Source organism: Rutidosis leptorrhynchoides, chromosome 9 (genome assembly GCF_046630445.1).
Source record: "Rutidosis leptorrhynchoides isolate AG116_Rl617_1_P2 chromosome 9, CSIRO_AGI_Rlap_v1, whole genome shotgun sequence".
Taxonomy (NCBI): domain Eukaryota; kingdom Viridiplantae; phylum Streptophyta; class Magnoliopsida; order Asterales; family Asteraceae; genus Rutidosis; species Rutidosis leptorrhynchoides.
The window spans coordinates 48,728,415-48,743,881 of record NC_092341.1 but is presented as its reverse complement, the minus strand read 5'-3'; positions in this window follow the sequence as shown (position 1 = coordinate 48,743,881).

Below are 15,467 nucleotides of genomic sequence, written 5' to 3'. Positions count from 1 at the left end.
CATTAAGTCTTATGAAATAAGTAATCAATCATGAATCATCATATCACATCTGCTTAGAGCGGGTGTGATAAGCTGGGCCGCCATGAGTCTCGGCAGGAGGCTCATACTTCCGCAACTTTTCTTTCACTTCTTCCAACTCTGCCTTCAAACCACGAACTGTGCTCTCGAGAGCCTCGAACTTAGCATCAACTTCACGGTTACGCTTACGATTCTCGAACCCAACATTATTCTTGAAGCTAACAAACGAATCCATACTAGCTCTGTGATGACCCGAAAAATTTCGACTAATTTAAACCAATTCTCTTTATGATTTAATATTATGTAAATATACATATATGTATGTATATATATATATATATATATTATAAGATGTACAAGTAAAAACGAATTTCCTACAGTAGAACATTATTTGCTACAGTAAAACACTATTTGCTACAGTGAAACCGTATTTTGCTACAGTGCTACAGTGAAAACGACTTTGCTACAGTGATTTGCTACAGTAAAACACTATTTGCTACAGTAAAACACTATTTGCTACAGTAAAACACTATTTGCTACAGTGAAACCGTATTTTGCTACAGTGCTACAGTGAAAACGACTTTGCTACAGTGATTTGCTACAGTAGAACATTATTTGCTACAGTAAAACACTATTTGCTACAGTGAAACCGTATTTTGCTACAGTGCTACAGTGAAAACGACTTTGCTACAGTGATTTGCTACAGTAAAACACTATTTGCTACAGTAAAATACTATTTGATGTCGACGAACTAGCAAACAAAAACAGAAAAGGCGGCCATGCGATCGCATGGCAAAAACACTGAAAACTCATGCGATCGCATGAGCTACAGTAAATCGAAAAGTAATATAAATACGCAGTTTGTTCGACGAAGTTTTTTCATATTTCTCTTAATATTTATATTTATATTATAATTATAATTTTAAATTTAAGTTTAATAATAATAAGGTATATACGAGGGTGTTTTTAATTCGGGTTTCAAACCGCTTTAAGCTAAGGAAATATTAGGTATTATTCGGGGTATTGTTCTTGAATCCAAGGCCAACCATACAGTCATCTACCATCATTACGTCTACGCAATTTGCCTACAATATTGAATCGCAATATTGAACTGTGAGTTATAGTCTCCCTTTTTAAATACTTTAAATATTTTTGGGCTGAGAATACATGCAATTTATTTTAAACGCAATAAGACACAAGTACATACAAAATTCTACACTGAGTTAAACCGAAAATCCCTTAGCTTTGGTAACTAGTAGCTGCCAGTACATAGGATATGGACTGGTGGGCGCGAATAATTGTATATGGATCCATAGGGCTTGACATCCCCGTCCGAGCTAGAGCGCTAGCCTTTTAACGGACGTATGTTATTTGAGTTTAAGACACGTTGGTTTGCGTGTATTAAAACGAATGGGGTAATTATCACTATAGCGTTAAGTTTAGTTACCAGGGTGCTCTGTTACGTAGAATCTATTGATAAACTTTTGATGAAATCTTGTGGTCTATCTTTATACATGTTTATGACTCGAGCAATTAAACCTATAACTCACCAACATTCGTGTTGACTTTTTAGCATGTTTTATTCTCAGGTCCTTAGAATGCTTCCGCTGTGATGTGCTTGTTGCCTGCATGGAGTCTCTCATGCTTTGTACAAAGTTTATTGCATTCAAAATAAAACTGCGTTGTGTAATAAATAATTGGACTGTGATGTCAACCTGTAAATTAAAGACTTATGTATTTCGGGGTTTTGCTTATACCTAAGCACTTGCCCACATGTTTATAACTTTCTATGTTTAGAAAGTCACTTATTTTAATGAATGCAATATTTTATCAAAACGTATCATATAGAGGTCAAAACCTCACTGTAGAATCAATGATTAACGTGCCGCGTGAATAGCGATTTTGACGGGTCGTTACAGTTGGTATCAGAGCTTGAGGTCATAGGGTACCAGAAATTACATTAGTGTGTTTAACTGGTAATTGTTAGGATGCATTAGTGAGTCTGGACTATGACCATATCTGTTTTTCCTGATTTCTGCTTATTATTTGGTCAAAAACATTATATGTGATATATTTATATGCTAACATAATTGTTGTTTCAATTATGTGATAGATGACTTCTTCTAATCCTATCATTTTGTACGACTCGGAATCGGACACTGAATCTATTCTATCCACAACTGAAAAGGGCGTTCCAATACCTATTAAAGAAGAAATTGTGTTAGCCGGGGAATCTCAACTCCCGGTAAACCCAGAGGAGGTTCCAGCTCCACCCAGCTTTAGTTTTCCGGAGCCACAGTATCGTTGGCATGGACCCATGATCCCTGGAGTAAAAGAGGATCGTCCATTTCTAAACAAATATGGACATTGGTCCAGATATACCGCCGACGGGCGGGTTGTGCCGATTACGCCTGGCAGATTTCGGTTCATGACCACCGGTACATATTCTTGCAGTTCGTCATCATATTCTCCTACACATGACTCAGACAGTTCGTCATCAGACGAGATCAGTAAGGAGGAGGATTTCGCTAATGAAATAAAAGAGATCACTAAGGAGAAATTCCAACTTGCTATAGATAATAAAAACAACCACAATAATAAAATGTCCTTAATTATTAAAAAAGAACAGGACCATTCGATCCGTAACCACCCTTATTGTATTAAACCCACTGAGGTAACGGGTACCTCAAAACCCCAACTAAAAATAAAATACACTGCCAGAATGTCTGTCGGACCATGTGCACACAAACAATTGGCAGAGAGAACCAAATGGGAAGAAGTTTCTGATAGTTCTGAATGAACGACCTCGCAACCATAAATCTTCCATGCGCTATTTTATTGCTTATGTGTGCTACTCTATCTTGTTATGTAAAATAAGCATATGTAAAATATCAGTATTGTATGGTATTGTATTATTTTGGTTTATTAATAATAAATGCATGGAATGATTATTTGTATTATTACTACTTCTTATTATTATTATTATTACATAATAATGTAGTAACTCGCTATAATTTTTTATAGTGGAATATTATTAGGATTTTAGTAGTTAATTCCTTGTACTAGCTATTATGTATGAACTTAACGGGTAGGTAATACCCTAGAAATAATTATAAAATGCTAATAAGAAGAAAAGGCTTTTATAATAATTGGTTCATATTATTAATATGCTACGATTAACTATTGACAACTCATTTTACCGATAATATTCTATATGATTAAATTATATCTGTTGTGTTTATTGAAGAAACATGTCTCAAATGTCGGATGCTGAGTTTGAGCAACTAGTCGAGAAACGTGTGAATGAAAGAATTGCTGCAACCGAAGCAGCAAAAGCAACAGCTGAAGCAGCAGCCAAAGCAGCAGCCGTAAACACAAACTCACGAAACGGATGCTCATACAAAACTTTTCAAGGATGCAAACCACAGACGTTTAGTGGAACCGAGGGACCAGTCGGTCTAACCCGATGGTTTGAAAAGATGGAGTCCGTTTTCAAAATTAGTAATTGTGCGAATGGAGACAAGTCAAAGTATGCTTCGTGCACGTTGCAAGATGGTGCACTTACTTGGTGGAACAATTATGCTAAAGCAGAAGGAATAGATACGGCATATGATATCTCTTGGGAAGAACTGAAAAAGATGCTAATCGAGGAGTACTGTCCTCGAAACGAGATCAGAAAAATGGAATCTGAGTTACGTAATCTGAAGGTTATCGGCGCGAATCTCAATAACTATGAAAAGCGTTTCATGGAACTAGCCTTGTTGTGTCCCGAATTGGTGCCAAACGAGAAACGAAAGATAGAAATGTATATTGACGGTTTATCGATCAATATCAAAGGAAATGTTACATCGTCCAAACCAAATACGATGCAGGAAGCCATGACAATGGCACACCAACTCATGGACCAGATCACAGAGAGTTCGATTAAGGCACCAATTACCGAAGTCAAGACAACTGAAGGAAAGAGGAAATGGGAAGACTATAAGGGCAAAAGTACTCACCTGAAGAAACAAGAAACTTTTAAAGGTAAACAAGATGGGGCAACTGCAAGTCCAAACTATAAGGGACTCCATCCATTCTGCAAAAGATGTTACACACATCATGCAGGTTATTGTCAAGTGGTCTGTGATAAGTGCAACAAGAAAGGACATGTGGCGAAAGATTGTTATGCCACCGTTTCTGAAGTAAAGACAAAACTGACCGATGTCAAGAAATGTTTTGGATGCGGGAAGTCTGGTCACTTTATAAATCAATGCCCTGATAAGGAGAAGAACAAAGAACCCGCACGTGGGAGGGCATTTAATGTTAGTGCCAGTAAAGCACGTGAGGATCCTAATCTTGTCACGGGTACGTTTACCGTTAATAATCAACTAGCTTCTATTATGTTTGATACGAGTGCTGATAGAAGTTATATGTGTAAAGACTTTAGTTTTAAACTAAAATGTGCATCATTACCTCTAGACGATAAATATACTATTGAATTAGCTAATGGTAAACTGATAAAAGCCGATAAAATTTGCCATGGTTGCGAAATGAATCTCGCTGGTGAAACCTTCAAAATCGATTTGATACCCGTAGAACTAGGAAGTTTTGACGTAATCGTTGGCATGGACTGGATGTCCAAAACAAGAGCGGAAGTTGTTTGTGCTGAGAAAGCAATCCGCATCCCTCGTAAGGATGAAACGTCATTAATGATTTATGGGGAGAAGAGCAACTCAAAGCTGAACTTTATCAGCTGTATGAAGGCCCAGAAACTTATAAGAAAAGGTTGTTATGCTATTCTGGCACATGTAAAGAAGATCGATACTGAAGAAAGAAGCATTAATGACATGCCGGTTGTAAGAGAATATCCCGAAGTATTTCCAGAAGAATTACCGGGGCTACCTCCACACAGATGTGTAGAATTCCAGATTGATCTCATACCAGGAGCTGCACCTGTAGCCCGATCTCCATATAGACTTGCACCTTCAGAAATGCAAGAATTACAAGACCAGTTGCAAGAATTATCGGACCGTGGATTTATTCGTCCTAGTTTTTCACCTTGGGGTGCTCCTATTCTGTTCGTCAAGAAGAAGGATGGATCTATGAGAATGTGCATAGATTACCGAGAATTAAATAAATTAACGATCAAGAATCGGTACCCATTACCGAGGATTGATGATTTGTTTGATCGATTGCAAGGATCAAGTGTTTATTCTAAGATTGATCTAAGCTCCGGATATCATCAGCTGAGAGTGAAGGAAGAAGATGTTCCTAAAACAGCGTTCAGAACCCGTTACGGTCACTATGAATTTTTAGTCATGCCTTTTGGATTGACTAATGCTCCAGCAGTATTCATGGATCTAATGAATCGCATCTGTAGACCGTATTTAGACAAATTTGTCATTGTTTTTATCGACGACATATTGATTTACTCGAAGAACAAGGAAGAACATGAGCAACACTTAAGACTGGTACTAGAGATACTCAAGAAAGAAGAATTGTACGCAAAATTTTCGAAGTGTGATTTCTGGTTACAAGAAGTACAATTTTTGGGCCATGTTGTCAGTAAACATGGAATTAAAGTTGACCCCGCCAAGATCGAAGCCATTAGTAAATGGGAAACACCGAAGACTCCAACACAAATCCGCCAATTCTTAGGTCTTGCTGGTTACTACCGAAGATTCATTCAAGATTTCTCTAGAATCGCCAAACCCTTAACTGCATTGACTCAAAAGGGAAAGAAGTATGATTGGTCCACGGAACAGGAATCCTCATTCCAGTTATTAAAGAAGAAGTTAACGTCTGCACCCATTTTGTCATTACCAGAAGGAAATGATGATTTCGTGATCTATTGTGATGCTTCACGCCAAGGTTTAGGATGTGTATTAATGCAACGCACAAAAGTCATCGCATATGCCTCACGACAACTAAAAATTCATGAAAAGAACTATACGACGCACGATTTGGAACTTGGAGCAGTAGTTTTTGCACTCAAAATATGGAGACACTATCTATATGGCACCAAGTGTACAGTGTACACCGACCATAAGAGTCTTCAGCATATTTTTGATCAAAAACAACTCAATATGAGGCAACGTCGCTGGGTAGAGTTGTTAAACGATTACGATTGTGAAATCCGTTACCACCCCGGAAAGGCTAATGTTGTAGCTGATGCCCTAAGTCGAAAAGAAAGAGTAAAACCTCTTAGGGTCCGAGCTTTGAATATTACAATTCGTACTGATCTCACAAAGCAAATTCAAGCAGCACAGTTAGAGGCTTTAAAAGAAGAAAACGAAAAAGGCGAAATAAGCAAAGGGTTAGAAAAACAACTTGAAGAAAAAGCCGATGGAACCCTGTATTTTGCTGGTAGGATATGGGTACCAAAACATGGTAACCTAAGGCAACTAGTACTGGATGAAGCACACAAAACGAGGTACTCAATTCACCCAGGAAACGGAAAAATGTACCACGATCTCAAGAAGTTTTATTGGTGGCCTAATATGAAAATAGAAATTGCTACTTATGTAAGCAAATGTTTAACGTGTGCAAAGGTCAAAGCTGAGCACCAAAAGCCTTCAGGATTACTGCAACAACCAGAAATTCCGCAGTGGAAATGGGAAAGAATAACCATGGATTTCATTACGAAATTGCCAAGGACTGCAAGTAGTCATGATACTATTTGGGTGATAGTTGATCGTCTAACTAAATCAGCTCACTTTCTACCAATAAAGGAGACAGACAGTATGGAGAAATTAGCACGCCTATATTTGAAGGAAGTAGTTTCCAGGCATGGTGTACCCATCTCTATCATATCTGATCGCGACACCCGATTCACATCACGTTTCTGGCAGTCATTACAAAAAGCATTGGGAACTCGATTAGATATGAGCACCGCTTATCACCCACAGACAGATGGTCAAAGTGAAAGAACAATACAAACATTGGAAGACATGTTACGGGCATGCGTGATTGACTTTGGAACCAGTTGGGATCGACACTTACCGTTGGCAGAATTTTCATACAATAACAGCTATCATACGAGCATCAACGCAGCACCATTTGAAGCACTTTACGGTAGAAAGTGCAGATCTCCTATCTGTTGGAGTGAAGTAGGAGAAAGACAACTTACTGGACCAGAAATTATTCATGAAACCACCGAAAAGATCATTCAAATACAACAGCGATTGAAAACGGCCATGAATCGCCAAAAGAGTTATGCTGATGTAAGAAGAAAACTGCTAGAATTTCAAGTGGGCGACAAAGTCATGTTGAAAGTGTCACCCTGGAAAGGCGTTGTACGATTCGGTAAACGAGGAAAGCTAAGTCCTAGGTATGTAGGACCCTTTGAAATCACCGAAAGAATTGGAACAGTTGCTTATCGATTAAAGCTACCGCAAGAACTTAGTAGTGTTTACAACACATTTCACGTGTCAAATTTGAAGAAATGTTTAGCTGAAGAGGATGTCGTAATTCCTCTTGACGAAATACGAATCAATGATAAACTCCATTTTATCGAAGAACCTGTTGAAATCATGGACCGTGAGGTCAAACAATTAAAACAAAGCAAAATACCGATAGTTAGGGTTCGTTGGAATGCAAGACGAGGACCCGAGTTTACTTGGGAACGTGAAGATCAGATGAAGCAAAAGTATCCACATTTGTTCACTGATATCGCTCATGAAACAGGTACTACTCAAAATTTCGGGACGAAATTTTCTTTAACGGGGAGGTACTGTGATGACCCGAAAAATTTCGACTAATTTAAACCAATTCTCTTTATGATTTAATATTATGTAAATATACATATATGTATGTATATATATATATATATATTATAAGATGTACAAGTAAAAACGACTTTCCTACAGTAGAACATTATTTGCTACAGTAAAACACTATTTGCTACAGTGAAACCGTATTTTGCTACAGTGCTACAGTGAAAACGACTTTGCTACAGTGATTTGCTACAGTAAAACACTATTTGCTACAGTAAAATACTATTTGATGTCGACGAACTAGCAAACAAAAACAGAAAAGGCGGCCATGCGATCGCATGGCAAAAACACTGAAAACTCATGCGATCGCATGAGCTACAGTAAATCGAAAAGTAATATAAATACGCAGTTTGTTCGACGAAGTTTTTTCATATTTCTCTTAATATTTATATTTATATTATAATTATAATTTTAAATTTAAGTTTAATAATAATAAGGTATATACGAGGGTGTTTTTAATTCGGGTTTCAAACCGCTTTAAGCTAAGGAAATATTAGGTATTATTCGGGGTATTGTTCTTGAATCCAAGGCCAACCATACAGTCATCTACCATCATTACGTCTACGCAATTTGCCTACAATATTGAATCGCAATATTGAACTGTGAGTTATAGTCTCCCTTTTTAAATACTTTAAATATTTTTGGGCTGAGAATACATGCAATTTATTTTAAACGCAATAAGACACAAGTACATACAAAATTCTACACTGAGTTAAACCGAAAATCCCTTAGCTTTGGTAACTAGTAGCTGCCAGTACATAGGATATGGACTGGTGGGCGCGAATAATTGTATATGGATCCATAGGGCTTGACATCCCCGTCCGAGCTAGAGCGCTAGCCTTTTAACGGACGTATGTTATTTGAGTTTAAGACACGTTGGTTTGCGTGTATTAAAACGAATGGGGTAATTATCACTATAGCGTTAAGTTTAGTTACCAGGGTGCTCTGTTACGTAGAATCTATTGATAAACTTTTGATGAAATCTTGTGGTCTATCTTTATACATGTTTATGACTCGAGCAATTAAACCTATAACTCACCAACATTCGTGTTGACTTTTTAGCATGTTTTATTCTCAGGTCCTTAGAATGCTTCCGCTGTGATGTGCTTGTTGCCTGCATGGAGTCTCTCATGCTTTGTACAAAGTTTATTGCATTCAAAATAAAACTGCGTTGTGTAATAAATAATTGGACTGTGATGTCAACCTGTAAATTAAAGACTTATGTATTTCGGGGTTTTGCTTATACCTAAGCACTTGCCCACATGTTTATAACTTTCTATGTTTAGAAAGTCACTTATTTTAATGAATGCAATATTTTATCAAAACGTATCATATAGAGGTCAAAACCTCACTGTGGAATCAATGATTAACGTGCCGCGTCAATAGCGATTTTGACGGGTCGTTACAAGCTCGAATCTGGTCCATCATCTCGTTATGTGGCAAAGTACGCATACAATCACTGAGCGCATTAATACACGTCTTGTCGGTGTAAGCTCTGTTCATGTGAGTGAGAGTGGAAAAGTAGTAGTGAACGGGATCATCGATCAAAGGTTGATCAGCACGGCGTCTTTCAGCAGCCGAAGGAGCAGGAGCACGAACGGAGTTGTTGCTCGAAGTCGACATCTGCAAACAGTAAAACCACAAACCATATACCAAAATAGGAATAAATGCTTACGATATATCTCATACGAAATGAAATGCATAATAATGCTATAGCCAAAGGGTCGGGCTGTAGACTAGACTCTAATGCACCCTAAGAACCACGGGTTGACCACATTAAGACCGCCTAGTTCCCTACAACCAGAGCTCTGATACCAACTGTGAGGGCCCCGTCAAAACACTTAACGACTTCGTCACTTGGTCCCACAGCTTGATCGAACTTAAATGAATTTAACACACGACATTGCATTCTTTTATTTTAAAAGTTTCCCAAAAAGGAAAGCATACCAAAATATGTAGTTTAAAAGTAACCCAACATATTAGTTAACCAAAGTTGACATAAAACATTGTCAACAAACCACAAGTTTAAATTATCCAAAGACAGAATGCAAGCTTAAGTTTCATAAATTGTTTCATTAACATCTGCCCAAATGCATGCAGACTCTTCTAAACACAGCGGAAGCATCACATAAACTCAAGTACCTGTGAAAACATGCGAGTAAACTGTCAACACAAAGGTTGAGTGAATTATAGGTTTAAATAATTGAATAAACTTTAGACCACAAGATTTAAAAATGTTAGAAAGCATTAAACATTATTCCATTATCAATGAGCCACCTGGTAACCACTTAACCCTTTATTTACCCTTGCCAAACACAATAATAATATACACTGGACTGTGTATCTACAATAAAATACGAAGTACTAAACATTCCGATTATAAATTGCTAGCGCGACTAGCTCGAAATGGGGTTGTCAAACCCGATAGATCTATCCGTAGGATTCGCGTTCACCGGTAGAAACCAATGATTACAGTTACCAGACTATGGAATATTTTTGTCCAACTCACAATGAATAATTTAAATTTAATTGTCACTTGTGTCTAAACATAAAATAAAATGCATGTAATCACATCTCAAAAATATACTTTGAAAAGTATGTAAAAACGGGATTATAACTCACCTTAATAGTAACGAAGTAACCAACACAATTAAGCGAACAGCAAATGAGTACAGTGATCAGGAATGATCACAACGCCGACCTATAAATAAAGCAAGTCGATATAAATAACTAACTTAGGTCAAGTCTTAGTATGATAGCTATTGTACATGTTGCAAGTAGACATAGAACAATACTCAGCATGCATTGGTTTGATCGGAACAGCGTACGGACACACACTTTCTATTTTTAGAAAGTTTCTATTTTTAGCAGGTTTCCATTTTTGGAAAGTTTCTATTTTTAGAAAGTTTCTATTTTTGGAAAGTTTATAAGTTAGGAAAGTTTCCTTAATTAGAAAGTCAACAAAAGTCAACTGAAAGTCAAAGTCAACCGAAAGTCAACTCAAAAGTCAACCTTGGTCAAACATAGTCAACGTTAATTTTAAAAGTGTAAGTTGTAATAATAATGTAAGCTATAACGTTTATTAAAGTTAAATATGTCTAATTATGTCATAACATAAGTTTAATTAAATTAAAATGAATTATTAAAGTTAATATAAGTTTAAATGATATAATTAATATAACATAAGTATTTATTTAATTAATTAATTAAATATTAGTCATAATATAAGTATTATTAATTAATAATAAATTTTAAATCATATCATAAGTATTATTAATTAATAATGAATTATTAATCATATCATAAGTTTCTAATTATAATTATTAAATCATAAGTATTTAATAATTAAATTATAAATAAATAATAACTAAGCCTTATAATGATTAAATAATTAATTAATCCTTATTATAAGTCTTATTATAATAATCTCATAATATAAGTTTAATACTTATCATAAGTATTTTCCATTAATAATAAAAGTATTATTAATCATAAGTTCAATTAAAATGTTAATTAATTCATAATTAATAATTAAATGATATAATAAATATATATCATAAGTCTTAAAATTTAATAATTACTTTTTATATCATAAGTAATTAAATGATAATGAAAATCATTATTTATATCATAAGTTTAATAATTAATCATAAGTTTTAAATCAAAAGTTCATCGGGTCGTATCTTGAGCCCCGGGTGTCGGTTTTCGGCGAGCCTTACATATATCTTCGCCTAATCAAACCACCCGACACTTTGGTACACTCAAGAACAGGCCACAAGTCGTGGTGATCAGCCATGACACCACTTGGAACTTCAATTCAATCAAAATCGCGTTTTAGCCATAACGGGTGATTTGTGGCTCGGATTTCGATGACCCGAACATGAAAGTTCGTCCCACCATTAATCCTAACACACTAACACACCCTAAAGTCACCAAATATGGTCACAAAGTCGGACCAAGCCTGGTTCATAACAATATCACATTTCAATTTTAACAAAATACCATTTTGATCATATCTAGGGCTCCGGGAATCGAAACGACATGAATCCGGAGTCTAAAATTAATGTCTTGATGAGAGGAACTCATCTAGATACTTTATTTTAACTTTTATAACAGTCACAATATCAGAAATACACGAATTAGCTGCGGTCCCAATTATATTAAACCGAAAACATATGTATTTGAGTAATTCTATGCATACAAACACCATTACAACAACAAGTAATCATCATACTATTAATATATAATCAAAATACAGAAAAATAATGAAAAATCAAAAGTTCTAGGGTTAGGGTTTATACCCTAATCAATAATCAACAAGTATAATCGCGTAGAGAACGGAATGAGGAACGCGTTGGTGTTGTTTAATCCTTGATCCAAGCTATATTTTTGGTTGATGATGATGATGATATGGTGAGGTTTGGCGACGGCAAAGAGAGGGAGAAAGAGGAGAGCACCAAAATTTAGGTTTTGTGAATTTTTTAAGTGAAATAATAAAATGAGAAAATTTTGCAAAGTGAGAGGGGGTATACCCCTTTGGTTCGGCCGATCCAAGGGAGTGGGGTGGGCCCCACTTGTTCAATTTGTTAAATGATAATTTTCTTATGGCCCGAAAGCCCAAACGAAACCCGAAACGCGAAAACACGCTTACGCGATTAAAAATTCGGAGAGATAACAAATACGCGACGAAAAATAAATATAAATACTATATATAATTATATGATCTTAAAATATCATATTTAAAATAATTAGGATTTAAATATCCCAAAAACTCGACCGTTGGTTTGAAAACCGAAAAGATTCGTCGGATAGAAATCCGCGACACGTAGAAACGTATAACTCAAAATATGAATACAAATATTCACATAACACATAATAATTAATATATTATTATTAAGATAACAATATAGGTCATAGAAATGACGTAGCACAATTAACAGTTAACGGTCGTTAAATAATTAACGGTAAAAGATAACGAAAAAAGTAGGGTCGTGACACCATATGACGCCATTTGTCACTTAATTGATCGTCATTTCGTAAATAACCGGAATCGTTATTGTTAAACTTCACACGAACTCTACTCTAAAAAGCCGGACCTCTTTGTGAATTACCATGAACTCCATCTTCCGAACAATCAATTCAACACGACGACAACCAAATTTTTTTGGGCAAAGTCCACAATTTTTTAATTTGTGGTTCTTTCGCAACTTCTTTTCCTTTTCTTCTATGACTCGTCTGAATCCGTAATTGTAGTTGTTGCGTAGATGGAAGCTGAAATGGTATAATACCCCGGTTGCGAGAATTGAGAGAATTGTGATGGATAATGTTGTTGAAATGGTTGTTAAAATGGTGATTGAAATTGTTGTCGAAATGGTTGTTGAAATTGTTGTTGTAGAAACTGAGAAAAAAACGCAGAGTTATTGAAATATAGAAGAAGATTTTGTTCCGGGACATTGCCAAGTAGTTGATTACCCCGAATATTTTGCGGGGAATTTGAGCTCGAAACGGAAAATTTGGTGACCCGAAATTGTAGAGATTACCGGAACCGGCCTTGTTGGGATCAGAATTTTGATTTTGTTGAGACATGGTTATGAGATAAAAAAAATATTATGTAGAGTAAATGATAGAAATGTGAGTGTTTTGTTAAAAATATGTTAAGATGGGTATTGTTGTATTTATAGAGATATAAAAATTAACTATTTATAAAATTTATTATATTTTATTAAATAATAAATGTGTAACAGATACTTTTTGGAGGATGGCAACGGATCCACCAATCAGTATTGAGCAGCACCAGAAACTTCTTCCGTTATGCGATCATCGCGTCAGTGCAAAAATGCATCCATCACGCCACACTGGAGCGTGATGGTGGTGGATCCGAGACTATCGTACTGCGTTAATACCTGTCTAATCAGAATAATGACATCATGATTAATAGCAATAAAACTTTTTTTTTACGGCGAAAAATTAATATATTAAAAACCTTCATCGGACCATCACATCACTACTATAAATAAACCTAAGAATGTTATTTTATTTCCCACCTTTAGGAGTATTCATTAATTATTAATTATTAATATTAATTAATATTGTATATTTGTTTTTGTCAATATTGCGCCAAAAGTGACCGTCAAGGTATCCTCTTGAATACCATGTACATATATGCTCTTTATATTTTTCCCTTCACTATACACACCTTAGTTTATTCATATACTAGAAGATATTATATAAAAATTCTCACGTGAAGTGCCTTATATTACCAAGAAGATTTATTTATTTTTCGACTTGTAATAATTGACTTTTTTATTGGTGGGAAAAAAATCCTTCAACATTAGCCTCGAAAAGCAAAATAACGCAAGTGAAGCTAGGCAACTTTAAGATCCTAATATGGCATAGTATAAGTTAATTTTGTTAATATTATTATACGAAAGTATTATTAAAGTATTAATATTAATATTAAATTAATTTTGTTAATATTATTATATTAAATTAATTCTTGGTAAAATAAAGTAAGCTGCAGGCAACGAGGCAGAATTGTTTTGATTAGTAGTCTTATCTCGTTGGTGGCTTTCTTCGTCCATTTTAAAGACATTACATTTCAAACCCTGGACTAATGGCTAATGAAATATCCACTACTAAAACTGAAAAAATTCACCAGTAATATACACATTAAAGCAATTGATTATATTTACAATATAAGAAGGCATTATTTGTTTTACAAATTATACTATATTTTTTGTATATATATATTTTAAAATTGACGAACTCATAGACTAAGAGTGAAAATTGTGACAAACTGTCATCATCAAACATTACTTTAGTTAATTGAAATTTACTTGAAACCAAGAGTTGACTAATTATACTTACAAACGGGTTTAGGGGGTGTAGAGTGCATGAAACCAAGAGTTGACTGTTGCAGAAATTTTGGGGGTCAAGAGGACGCACCCCTAGGGATGGCATGGATCGGATATGGATCGGATGATGCCATATCCACATCCATATCCATTTAAATTTTGTTCATCCATATCTGTTTAATATTAATTCATCCATCCATATTCATATCCAATCGGTTAAGCGATTTAATGGATATCATTGGATATTCTATAAAATATTAATCTAGCGACAATTTGAAAACTAAATATATATTATAATATATGTAAATGTATAATTTTATGTTTTTGGTTTATTACACATGTTTTGATTGTAACTTATCGCCGAGTGTGACTTCAATTGAGCAAATTACGTTAAAATATAAGTAAATATATATTTAAACTAATCTAAATGTGTAACATTTAATATTATTAGTAACAATTTAATAATTGTAACTCTTTGTAAGACCCTGTTTTCATTTTCAGCTAAGTGGGACGCCGTCCAACATTCGGGACACCGTCCAGCAGTGAAGCATTGGACGCCGTCTGTGACGACCCGGGAATTTCCGATCAAATTTAAACTTGATCTTAATATGATTTCGACACGATAAGCAAAGTCTGTAATGTAGAATCTCAAAATTTTTGAACTGTTTCATATATTCATTGACCAACGACTGTTCCCAACGATTCACGAACATTTGTGTGTAGATAACATAGGTATATATATAGATATAAATATAAATATAAATATATATTATGAACTGAACTAATAAAAATATAATACAGTTATTTGGATTTAAAATGTAAAATAATAATTAGAATA